Source organism: Myotis davidii, unplaced genomic scaffold, assembly GCF_000327345.1.
Source record: "Myotis davidii unplaced genomic scaffold, ASM32734v1 scaffold120, whole genome shotgun sequence".
Classification (NCBI taxonomy): Eukaryota; Metazoa; Chordata; class Mammalia; order Chiroptera; family Vespertilionidae; genus Myotis; species Myotis davidii.
In genome coordinates, this window is record NW_006294778.1 from 1,099,460 (window position 1) to 1,111,391 (window position 11,932).

General features: G+C 51.4%; 1 protein-coding gene across 2 annotated transcripts in view; it reads left to right on the plus strand.

The window, feature by feature from the left end:
• The window catches only part of SYN3 (synapsin III), a 416,488-nt gene that overhangs the window by 178,342 nt on the left and 226,214 nt on the right, over window positions 1-11,932 (plus strand). The window lies entirely within an intron of this gene.

The following is an 11,932-nucleotide window of genomic DNA, read 5'->3' on the forward strand; positions in this document are numbered from 1 at the left end:
TCATTACCTCATCGGCCCTCCGAAAAGGGGGTGGGGCGGAGGGCGCGGGGCGACGGGGCGGGGCCTCCCCGGCCGGTTCAGATCCTTATAGGGAATAATGCAGCTTTGGGCTCCGGAGTGGAGGGACTGGGATGGCCTCAGGCCCGCGCTGGCCGGGTAGCCTCGGGAGCAGCGCCCGCGTGCCCCCTCCCGCCCGCACCTCTGCCACACGCCCTCCCGGCGCCTCCCGACTCAACCAGAGTCAGCTGCTGCTCACCCCAGCACCCTCCCTCCGCGGGTCAGGGCGGCCCTGGCCCTGGAGACCTTGCCCGCACCTGGATGAAAGGCTAAGAAAAAAAGTTTACCTTCCCACCTTCTCTGGAAAAAGCAGAATCAGAGGGGAAAGCCAGACAGGTGACCTACCGTCGCCAGCCCCCACCCCGCCCCGGGCTTTGCTGCCTTTTGGAGCTGGCTATAATAGCAGGTCGGTCCCTGCTCACCCGGAGAACATTGCCAAGTCATTCAGCAAGCACTGGACTGGATGTTGGGTTCAGCAAAACAAAGTTCTTGCCCCCTTGGAACTTGCAGGTAACATGCCAGGAGATCCATGAATACACGCCCAGGGTGATCGTCTGTGGGGACAGTGCTGTGAAGGCAGCACAGCAGAGTAACATTGGGCTAGAAATGGCTACAGAGGGCTCTGCTTTCTGTGGGGTAGGAAGTCTCCCGGGAGGGGACACCCCAGCGGAGATGTGAACAGAAGAAGGCTCATCCCTGTGAGCATCTGGGAGGAGGGAACCACAGTCAGGGAGAACAGCAAGGGCAGAGGCCCCCAGAAAGGGCAGGAGGAAACGATCGCCCCACCTAGGGCAGACAGGTCTCCACGCTTTAGCAAGGAATTGGGGCGGGGGGGTGGTGAACTGATCCAAAACTGGGGTGAAACCAGGTCCTGGAGGACTATCTGGGATCCTCGGCTGCGAACTGTAATGGATAATTGCTAGCGACCAACACTCTGAGTCTCATTATTATTAAGGAACATCTCGATGCTGACGTATATTTTCCATACCTCACCTCATCCTACCTCACAGTCCTGGGGAGGGAAGCACACGTTGGAAATGACACTTTCCTGATGAGGAGACTGGCACCGAAAGGTGACAGGACTTGGCAACCAGCCAGGCACTGCTGGCATCCACCTTGGTAGAGAGGTTTCTTTCTTGCACCCGGGGCAGCCCTCAGTTCTAACTGTGCACATCCCTTCTGCAGCTGGAGCCTGCTGTCTTTTCACTCCTGGGTCTCCCTTCCTTTCTCTACCCGCTCATTCTGTTTAGAACGAGACTCAAATATGGCTATAGAAATAACGAAAAGTTTAGAACAAAACAAGAACTGAAAATGCTGCTCAGAAATGCAGGTTTTTCCCAGAAACGCCCCCATTTACCCTTCAGAGAAGTGATGGGGTGAGGGGTGGGGGGGAAGCGGGGGAGGTGGGATGCAGGACATTTCATTGGAAATGGTATTTCCATGAACATTTTTAAAATGCCTTTGTATCCCTTAAAATTCTTAGCTATAAAGAAAGGCATCTAGTTTTCGTATTTTCCTGTTGTAGCCCCCTCCTGACGTTCAAGACACTTCCCATCTCAACTCTGGAGCCTGGCCCACCCCCGTCTCTCCCTCTCTCATTGTCAGCTCCAGCACTTTGCTCACTATTTCATGGGATCCGGTTGTATTGTTTCCCCCGCCACTCCAGCAACACTGTGAAGCCTGAGATATTTGGCCACACTGCTTTTTAGCCCTCAGAGCACCGAGCAGGGTCCCAGGAGCCGTGGGTGTGGGTGTGGCCAGCGGCCCAGTGCGTCTGGAGGTTGAATGAGGGCATGACTGGTGGGATTTGAGTTGCACTGATTCCTGCGCCGTGCCAGTCATGTGGAAGGTCTTATAAGCCTTTCCAAACCAAATCCACGGTGGATAAGCATCTCATGTGATAAGACGCTTCTCTTTTTTCATGTTCACGGTTTTGTCCTAAATGCCAGTGTTTTCTTCAAGGGGAGCCTTGCCTAGAACAGGCGTGTGAGGCAGGTAACTTTTGCTGAACTTTGAGCAGCAGGCTCCTCGTTGAAAGCATCGGAGGCATTCAGCCATGGGGTCCTCAAACTACGGCCCGCGGGCCACCTGCAAATACAAATATTGTATTTGTTCCCGTTTTGTTTCTTTACTTCAAAATAAGATATGTGCAGTGTGCATAGGAATTTGTTCATAGTTTTTTTTAAAACTATAGTCAGGCCCTCCAACCGTCTGAGGGACAGTGAACTGGCCCCCTGTTTAAAAAGTTTGAGGACCCCTGGGCCATGCAGCTCCTTCGTTTTGGAAGCGCAGGAGTGATCTGATGTTTCCAGCGGAACAGTAATGAAATGGTGGTTTGGGCTAGTTCCTCTCGCTCCCTATCCTAAACTAGTCCACGCAGTGTCTTTGGAGTTCATCTTCCCTTTCAGTTGGGAAGTTCTCCCTAATGTCTAACCTGAGAGGACTCCCCTCTGCCCACCTGCCCGTGTAAGGTTGGCTCAGGCCTCATCTTAAGGAAGAAGAACAAGCGCCGTGGATCTTTGTGTGGGGGAGCCCTTCTGTCAGGGAGCCCCTCCTGCAAGCAGACCTCACAGGCAGCCAGCCAGCCAGAGGTCACAGTGCACAGGGACCTAATATGCAAGCATCGCTTCTCCAAGTCCACTTGCTAAGGTAGATGGATGCCCCTGGGTTCATGGGAAGGGTGAAGACACTGGCTCTCCCACTTGTTCTTGACAGCTAAGAACAATGATAAATGGATAAACCTTGGGAGAACTGAAGAAGTCTCCAAATGTATCTGGCTGACCTGGTATTTCCCTTCCTGGAACTTTTCTAGGAAAGGTGATCCCATGACCACCCACCCCCTTCCTATCAAGTTACAGAACACTGGAATCTCTGGGAACGTGATTTTCAGAGGTCCCAGCCTCTTCTTATCTGTGGGAAAAATAAGGTCCAGACAGGTGAAGGAATTTCCGCAATGCCTCAGGACAGGGTGGCAGCTGCCGCACATGGCCTGAGGCATGCACCTTGGCCATGAAACCCAGCCACTCGCCAGCCTGGACCTGCCTTTCAGATCTGCCTTTCAGATCTGCAGATGAGTTCCTCCCAGAGTGTTTGTACAGTGGCCGATGTGAAGAATTTCCCCTACCCCGATTGACCAAATAGCTGTCTGTGATGATAATCCTCACCTCTGCCCCGCGGGGCCCGGTGAACTCAGAGCGAACACGGCCCTGTACTCCTCAGCCCTTTATCTCTTGTGCGTTTCGTGTTTTTCCTTTCCAAATAATTATCTAACACCTTTGAAAACATTCCAAACATATCCCTGCAAAGAGACATGTAAAACCTTTCTAGGGGGATGAAAGGTGCTTGTATTTAAAAAAAAAAAAAAGATGAAAGCTCCGAGGTCTGTTCCAAAAGTTGGTGCAGAAGAGCTGTGTGTGTGTGTGGACACGGCACCTCACCTCTCCAGGCCTCAATTTCCATTTTATTGGATGAAAGATGTAACTCGGTGGTCTCCAATCCCTCCACCACACCCCCCAGCTCCAAAGGACTAAGATTTCATGGGAAATTCTCAAGGACAAGGTGAGTTACTGAAGGGCAGACAGATGGTGCCACTTAACAGGTGTGAGGCGAATCGAACGTACCCATGACTGAAGTGCAGCTGTCAATCACTCAATCAACAGCGACTGAGTTCTTACTCTGATCTCTCCTCTGAGGCTGAGACTGAAAACAGAGATTGTGGTGCGAAGGCATCGGGGAGACTGAGGTCTTGTCCCTGAGAGAGCCCCTTGTCATGACCTGTCCTTCTGTCTGCCTGCCTCTTGGCTCACAAGCACTCAAAGATGAGAAAGTACGTCTTTTATTGTCCCCATACGGTCTTTCCAAGAATGATTGAACTCCTATACTGTGTTCAGATCACAGCTTCAATGTCACCACCTCCAGGAAGCCTTTCTTGATTTTCCTCCCCAGTCTTCATCAACTCCCTCCTGCTTCCGTTCCTGGACTGTAAGCCCTTTGAGGACAGGAATCGAGTGTTGGTAACAAGGGCAGTAAGAACTGGTTGAGTGAGTGGAGCCGATGGGCCCCACCAGCCCCTTCCCAGTATTCAGGTGGGCGGGTGGAGCACACAGACCTATCCCTCTGGCCAGTGCTAGGGGGCGCTGTAAGCCAGAGAACACCCGGTCTCCCAGCCTGCAGTCCCAGCCAGTCTTACTGAAAGGCGGCAGGAGCAGCACAGTTAGACCCTAGCCAGCGGGTGCGGGTGCCTTTGAGTGAGTGGGTGAAGCAAGCCCCTCCCGTCTGCCATGGCCACAAAGCTCTCAGTCAGCATCCCGTCTGAGTATGCAGCTGCCCGGCTTCTCCACCCTCGAGCTGGCCTCACGTCAACTCGAGGGGGAGACGTGCCCTTGGGAAGAGAGAAGGCATGAATCATGGGGCTGGGGGGGATCCGGGCTCTGGGAATCCAGCAGCGGATGCCACGGTCGGTCCACTCCTCCTGAAGGAAGCCCAGAGAGGGCGCTGAGAGGACATGGGTTGTTCCGGCTGCCTCATAGGGGAACCCCTCTTTCCTCCCTGGTTTTCCCTCCCCAGACCCTCGCCACAATGCCTTCCCCCAAGCCCAGGTCCATCTGAAAGTCATTACATTCCAACTTGGCTGTCCCAAGCCACAGACAGCCCGGTCCACCCATCACCCTGGCCCTGGCCCTGGCCGGACCCACACTGGGGAATTAGGAACCTGGGACGGTAGGTAGGTGCGTCGGTTCTTTCTGTGTCTGGCACCAGCAGGGAGTAAACACCTTCCCTTGCTTCCATCTGGAACCAATTTCGTGGCGGTAAAATGGCCTCTTGCCTAGCTCTGCCCCCGCCCCGCCCGGGAGTGAAGACCCCTCAGTAAGAGAGTCTCTGGTTGCTTCTCCTGAGCCCTGGCGTTTCCACCTTTCTTTCCACCTGGCTACTCCCAGGGTCATGAAGCCAGAAACACATGTGCCCTGCACAGGCACCCTGTGCCCCATGCTTTCTGGGGTGATGGGTGGGAAACTGTTCATAGTCCGTCTCTTGATTTTTAAAAATCTTTTAATGCCCGTGTGCTCAGTCGATCATTTCTGGGAAGATGAATAGGAAGTGGAGGGAGAACGTCTGCTCCGGCCTGTCTTAATGTCTTCCGTATGCCCGCGGAGCCCGCGTGTTTTTCCTCTGCGGTCTCCGTCAAGGTTGAACGCCGTTCCGCACGGTTGACGCACATGAGTGAGGGTGTCTGTGCCGGGTGCCCCTGTGGCTGGGGAGGGAATGGGATGGAGGGCTGGGCAACCGCCCGTCAGATGGGGCTGGAGGGCCTGTTCCTGCCACGGCATCTGAACTCTTTTCCGTGGGACCTGCTGGCACTGGAACGGACTTGTCCTAGATTGCGGGGAGCATTGGACGCCGCCGATCACTTCCTTCCTTGAACTTGGCAGCTCAGACCACCCGCTCTGGGTTTTCGCCTTCTCCCTCTCCAACTGTACCTTCTCGGTCTTCTGGCAGCGTCTTGCTTTCCCTAAAATGTAGGTGTTTCCCAATTTTCTGTCCTTGGCTTCCTTCCCTTCCTTCTAGCCTCCACCCTCTCCCCCCGTTCTACCCACCACCGTGCCACGTGCGCTGGAACGGGCACTGCACACAGCAGTATCCACTGAGCTCCAGTCTCTCTCCAGCTTCCCCCTGGACAGTTACACCTGGAGGTCCCATGGCTGCCTCCACCTCCGCCTCCAAAGGCTCCAAAACTCATTGTCTCTCCCCCTCTCTCCCCTGCAGCGTTCCCTATCGCCACCAATGCCACCGTGGGTCACCAGGGCCCCTCCATTCTCAGGCCACACATCTAACCATCCCCTTCTCTCCATCCCCAACGTGTCTGGCTTGGATGAGGCCCCCACAGATTCTTTCCTGACGATTTCACTCATCACATAATTGGTCACCGTGCCCAGAGTCTTTCTCTGTCAGCTTCAATTTGCACTGCTGCTCCTGAAAAGTGTTTCAAATATAAATCTGAAACCACGCTGTCCTTCGCTCCCCGTGATTCATTTGCTCTCCACGGCTTGCTGAACAAAGCCTCACACTCCAAAGAAAGGCGTGCAAGGCGCTCTGTGATCTGGCCCTTCCCGGGGTCCCCCAGGGGGTGATATCCAGGTAGGATCCAGTGCGATGGCTGCCCCTGAAGTTATGCCACAGCAGGGCTGGCCTTGCTTACCTCTGCAAACCTATGCCCTAATTCCCACCTCCCGGCCCTTTCTGTTCCAGCCTCCAGTTTCCTGTCTGAGGCTTTGTTCACCCGCACTCTTTTCCTGGAATCCACCCGCTTACAAGATATCCCCCCCCCCCCCCCCCCCCCCCCCCCCCCAATCCATCAGGATTCTTTTTATCTTTCAGGATTCAGTTAGTCATTTCTCTTCCCTGTGACACTCAGTGACCTTGGGATGATAAGCTGGAGAAGACTTCTAAGACCAGGAAGGGGAACTCACATTCCTTGAGCACCAGCTCCGTACATGTCACGTTCAGTACAGCACTTCATCCAATGCTCACAACCCAAAGTAATAGATATTATCTAATGCCCATTTTACAGTCAAGAAAACTGAGGCAAAAACATGAACTGGAAAAGATATATGCGTCCCTGTGTTCAATAGCCGAGATATTGACAATAGCCAAGATATGGAAGTAGCCTGAGTGTCCATCAATGGATAAATGAAAGGAATTGTGGTACATATATACACAATGAAATATTATTCAGCCATAAAAAGAATGACATTTTGCCATTTTCAACAACCTGGATGGACATCAAGGGAGTTTACCCTAAGTGAAGTAAGTGAGACAGAGAAAGGCAAATACCATACGTTCTTACTTACATGTGGAAGCTTTTAAAAAATAAAATAAAAACAAGCTCATAGATGCAGAGAACAGATTAGTGGGAGCGATGAAGGATGTCAAAAGCAAAAGAGAGAGAGAATAAAACTGAGGCTCAAAGTTAAATTTCACGTCCAGTTGCTTACAAGCGAGGAAATGGCAGAGTTGTGAATCAGATTCCAGCTCTCTTACTGGTGTCCGGAAACTCACTCTGCCCGTAGGTTCTGTGGAGCGTTAGAAGTGCTGGTGACTTCCTCCTAGTCTTTTGGGGTCCCACTGAGTGCGGGGGGCTCTTGGCCATTGTGTGACGCAGCCAAGCAGAGAGACACACGGGGAGCTTTATCGGCGGCAGGTGGGCCGCACCTCCTGCTCTGGGCCTGGTTCGCAGTGGAGAAAGGCAGGGGAGCTGACATGGCAGGCCGTGTCTGGAGGTGTGGGCGCGCCCTTCCTCCTGGGCATTTGGATGGATGCCATGGGAAAATTGCATTTGTATGACACAGAAAGGGCCCAGAAACCCGAGGCAAGCCGATAGAATACTGATCAGTACATTTTAACAGCTATTGAATATGGCTTCATTTCCTCCTGAAATGTCAGACTCTAGACTGAGGCGATATACATACCGGGTTTTTGTCATAGCTCTGCCACACACAATAGCTGGGCGACCTTGAGTAAATCAATGAACCCCCTTTCTTCAAATGTAAAACCAGGGGGGTGGATTTGATAATTTTTAAAAGCTTCCCAATGGGATATTCCGGAAGGCAGACTGACAAGGAGATTAGGGACCAAGGCCTGTGATGTCAATAAATCTGGGTTTTGATCCTTTTTTACTGCGACCTTGACCGAGTGTCTTAATGGCTGGTTTGGCTCGGTGGATAGGATGTTGCCCTGTGGACTGAGGGGTCCCAGGTTCAATTCTGGTCAAGGACATGTACCTTGGTTGCAGGCTTGGTCCTCGGTACCGGTTGGGGCATGTGCAGGAGGCAACCAGTCAATGTGTCTCTCTTACGTCTGTTTCTCTCGCTGTGTCTCTCCTCTGCCTTTCCACTCTCTCTCTCTAAAAATCAATGGAGAAATATACTCGGGTGAGAATTCACACAAAAAAAACACACAAAACAAAACAAAACACACACACACACAAAATATATATAATGGTAAAATGGAAGAGAGATTCCGACCTTATAGGATCTTCGTGAGGATCAAACAAGGGATGGTGAATAAGGCACTTGGCATAGCGCCTGGCACAGAGTACATTCTCACTGAGAACCTACAGGTACTAGGGTGTGGCCCTACAGGTAGAGAGATGAATGAGACCATCTCCTCCCCTCAAGCAGCATATGATCTGTGTTCATTAAAGAGAACCATGTAAGGGATAATCAGAGAAGGGAGGGAGGGAAATAAATAAAAACTTGATGGAAATAGCTCATTAGTACTGGTGCCTACTGGTGCTGGGCATTCTTCTAAGTGGTCTGCCTATCTTAATGGAGACTAATCCTTATAGCAAAGCTGTTAGGTAGATAGGATTGTCCCACCATTCCTTTATTCTTCAGATATGGAAACAAGGGTAAAGAGAGATTATGTGACTTGCTCAAGAGTGCATGGCCAGGAGGCTGCAGTGCTGGGATTTGAAACCAGAGCCCGCTGGCTCAAGCACCCAGGCTCTTCACCACCCTGCTAGCCTGCCTCTTCGTGGCCAGCTATTGTATCTCTATGGTGGGAATATTTCATAATGCTGTGCTACTGCACATGCTTCCCAAATCTGCATTCAGTGACATCACATTGGAACTTTAAATTGGCCATGATCAGGGTATTTACACTACAGCCATTGGCAGATGCTATCAATCAGGACTTTTTATCCTGGAGAGCTAGTTAAATATTTACCAGTCGCCTAGCTATGTGATCATGGATGAGTAACCTTTCTGGATCTCAGTTTTCTCATCTGTAAAATAGGAGCAGCATTAGTGCCAACTTCACAGAGTTGTGAGAAATAAACATGATAATGCGTGGAAAGGATTTAGCAGAAAGCCTGGCATAGAGTCCGCCATCAACGAATGGCCACTGTCAATATCATTATTAGGCGCCTTCTCCAAGTGGCCTTTTCTTCCATCCAAGTGGGTGCCACCCCTCATATACCTCTACCTTGATATTCAGCACACTGTGCTGGGATTGTCAGTCTCCTTCTCATCTCCCCTCTTTAGAACGTGCGCTAATTGACAAAGTCTAATTGAGGTTTCTCTTCTGAGCACTTAGCACAATGCCTGATACACACAGTAGATCCTCAAAACACTGTTAGATGCTCGGCTGGCATGGCTCAGTGGTTTAGCGTAGATCTATGAATAAGGGGTCACAGTTCAATTCCCAGTCAGGGCACATGCCCAAGGTTGTGGGCTCAATCCCAGTGTGGGGCATTCAGGAGGCAACCAATCAATGATTCTCTCTCATCATTGATACCTCTCTATTTATCTATCTATCTATCTATCTATCTATCTATTCGTAATCTCCTTCCTGCCCTCTCTCCCTTCCTCTCTGAAATCAATAATAAAAATATATGTGTATTTTAAAAACTGTTCGATTAGATTAGACTGTTAGTGAAGAAAGAGTTCAGAAGCTACCGAAAAACCAGAATTCGCAAACTGGAGGCTCCTCTAATTACATTACAAGCTTTTAAGGCATCCTTCCCACATCTAAGCATTACCGGAACACTGAGCTTGGGGTTCATGCCTTGGGGGGACCTTATAATGAGGCCACTTTGGAATTTCAGGGACTGAAATCCCCCCAACTGGTGCCCAGACAGACCCCCCGCACGCTGAGCTGTTTATAACGACATCCTCAGTGCGTACGACACGGAGCCCGGTGCTGGTCCCAGCATGTCAAGCAGGAAGAGGACCGGTAATTTCCAAACCGCCCCAAGGGAGTTGGCACTGCCTCTGCCTCAAGTATTTAGAGAAAAAAGCTCTTGCTGTCACATCAACAGGCTCCAAGAGGGATTGCGTGTACCTGGCCCGCGAGCCCGTGTTTGGAGGCTGATGTTAGAGAAAAAGGAGGGAGAGGCTGAAGGCCTGTTGAAAAATCATTTTTTTGTCTGTTGTTCCTTTGTATGAGCTGGTTGCTGGCGTATGCAACGCCCAGTAATTAAAATGGCTGGAATGCTTTGCATTTTTACAGTAAAGTGAAGGCAGCTAGGAGGCCCGGAGCTGGGGTTAGCTGGAGAGGGGCCCAAGGATCCTACCTCGACTGACCCTTGGCCTGGCCGATGTAGCTGGCATCTGCCTTGGGGTGCAGGTTGGAGGGTGGTGGGGCACAGGGAAGAAGTCACCCCCACCCCCATCAGGTGCATCCAGGTGCACGCCTCTGGAGGAAGCGAGGTCTGGGCCACCCACCGCCTGGAAGTCTGTAATGATTAGTGGAGATGCTTAGGAATGTTAAACAATGAGAAAGCTATCTTTCATCAAAAACCTACCCTGTGCCAGGCCCTGCACTAATGATGTTACATATATGCACTGATTTCAAGAGGGGGGAAATCAGATCGTATCGCCCTCCTGCTCAAAACTCTCTGTGGATTCCTGGTGCATTTAAAGTACTAGTACTAGTAACTCCTCGCTGCCTCACCTTCGGCGCCCAGTGTGACGTAGCCCCCGCTGCCCCACTGCCCTTATGCCCTTCACTCTCCCTGGAACTCATCGCGTTCCCACCGGGCTGCCTCCTCTTCATTCTTTCACCAGGTCATGCTCCACCCCTGCTCCCAGGTTGCCCCTCAGCCATTCCCCAGGTCCTGCCATGGCCAATCCCTTCTCATTACTCAGAGTCCCGCTCAGATGTCACCTTCTCAGAGACCCCTGCTCTAGCCAAAGTAGCACAACCATCGCTGGTCACTCATGCCTCCCATCAGCCCCTTTTCAGATTTTTTTTTCAATACTTAGCACTATCTGAAAAAAAATCTCATTTGCCTGTTTATCTTGTATTCATTCGTTGTCTTTTCCAACTCGAATGGAAGCTCCTTGAGGTCAGGGCCCTCATCCATCTTATAGCTGTTGTGTTCTCGGTGCCTAGATCAGTGATTCAGACACTTGCCAAGATCATGAATCTTCACAACAACCCAATGATCTGGATCATTGGCATCATCTTCCAGGTGAGAAAACTGCAGCCCGGGGAGCTTACCTCACCTGCCCAAGCCCGTCCCATGAGCAGGAGGTCACCGAGGTCAGTCTGACCCCAAGGCCCGTGTCTTGGAACGGGTGTTCATACACACCCTCTTCCCTGAGCTGGCTGTCTGCTTGGGACAGCGAAAGCGCACACTAAGTCACTAGGAGTCTGTTTGGCTGGAAGGCTGGATTGTTTCTCCTAGAAAATAGTGGAGAGATGGTATGTATTTCAGGGGAAGGAACCAGAACACAGGGCTCGCTGCAAGCCCTTTGGTGGTACCAAGAAATAAGACTGTGAGCACCTGGTGGGAACCAGGACACTGGTATCTGGTCCAAGGTCAGCCACCTGTGTGAACACGGATGCGTTAATCACCTCTCTGGGTTGCTGTTCCTGTTGTTCTAATGTACAGAGGTTGTCTGCTTCCACTCCCCCGGGGGACAGCTGCATGGCAGTGTTCCTTTCCTGTCCTGAGATGTAGTGGCTGGTATGTTGCATGGATCCCTAGAGTGGAAACCACATGGGGGAGGGGAGCATGGAGGGGAGAGGTGAAGAATGTTCTCCTTGACCATGCTTGTGCCTGCCTGTGGGTAACTTCAGAAATAAGCAGCTGAAGCCCTATCCAGTTTGGCTCAGTGGATAGAGCCTGAGGACTGAAGGGTCCCGGGTTTGATTCTGATCAAGGACACGTACCTTGGTTGCAGGCTCCATCCCCAGCCCTGATCGGGGGCACTTGCGAGAGGCAACCAATCGATGTGTCTCTCTACATCCATGTTTCTCTCTCTGTCTCTCTCCATCCCTTCTAGTCTCTAGAAAAATCAATGAAAAATATCCTGGGGGGAGGATTAACAAAAAAGAAGGAAAGAAGCATCTGGATTTAAAATATAGCTTT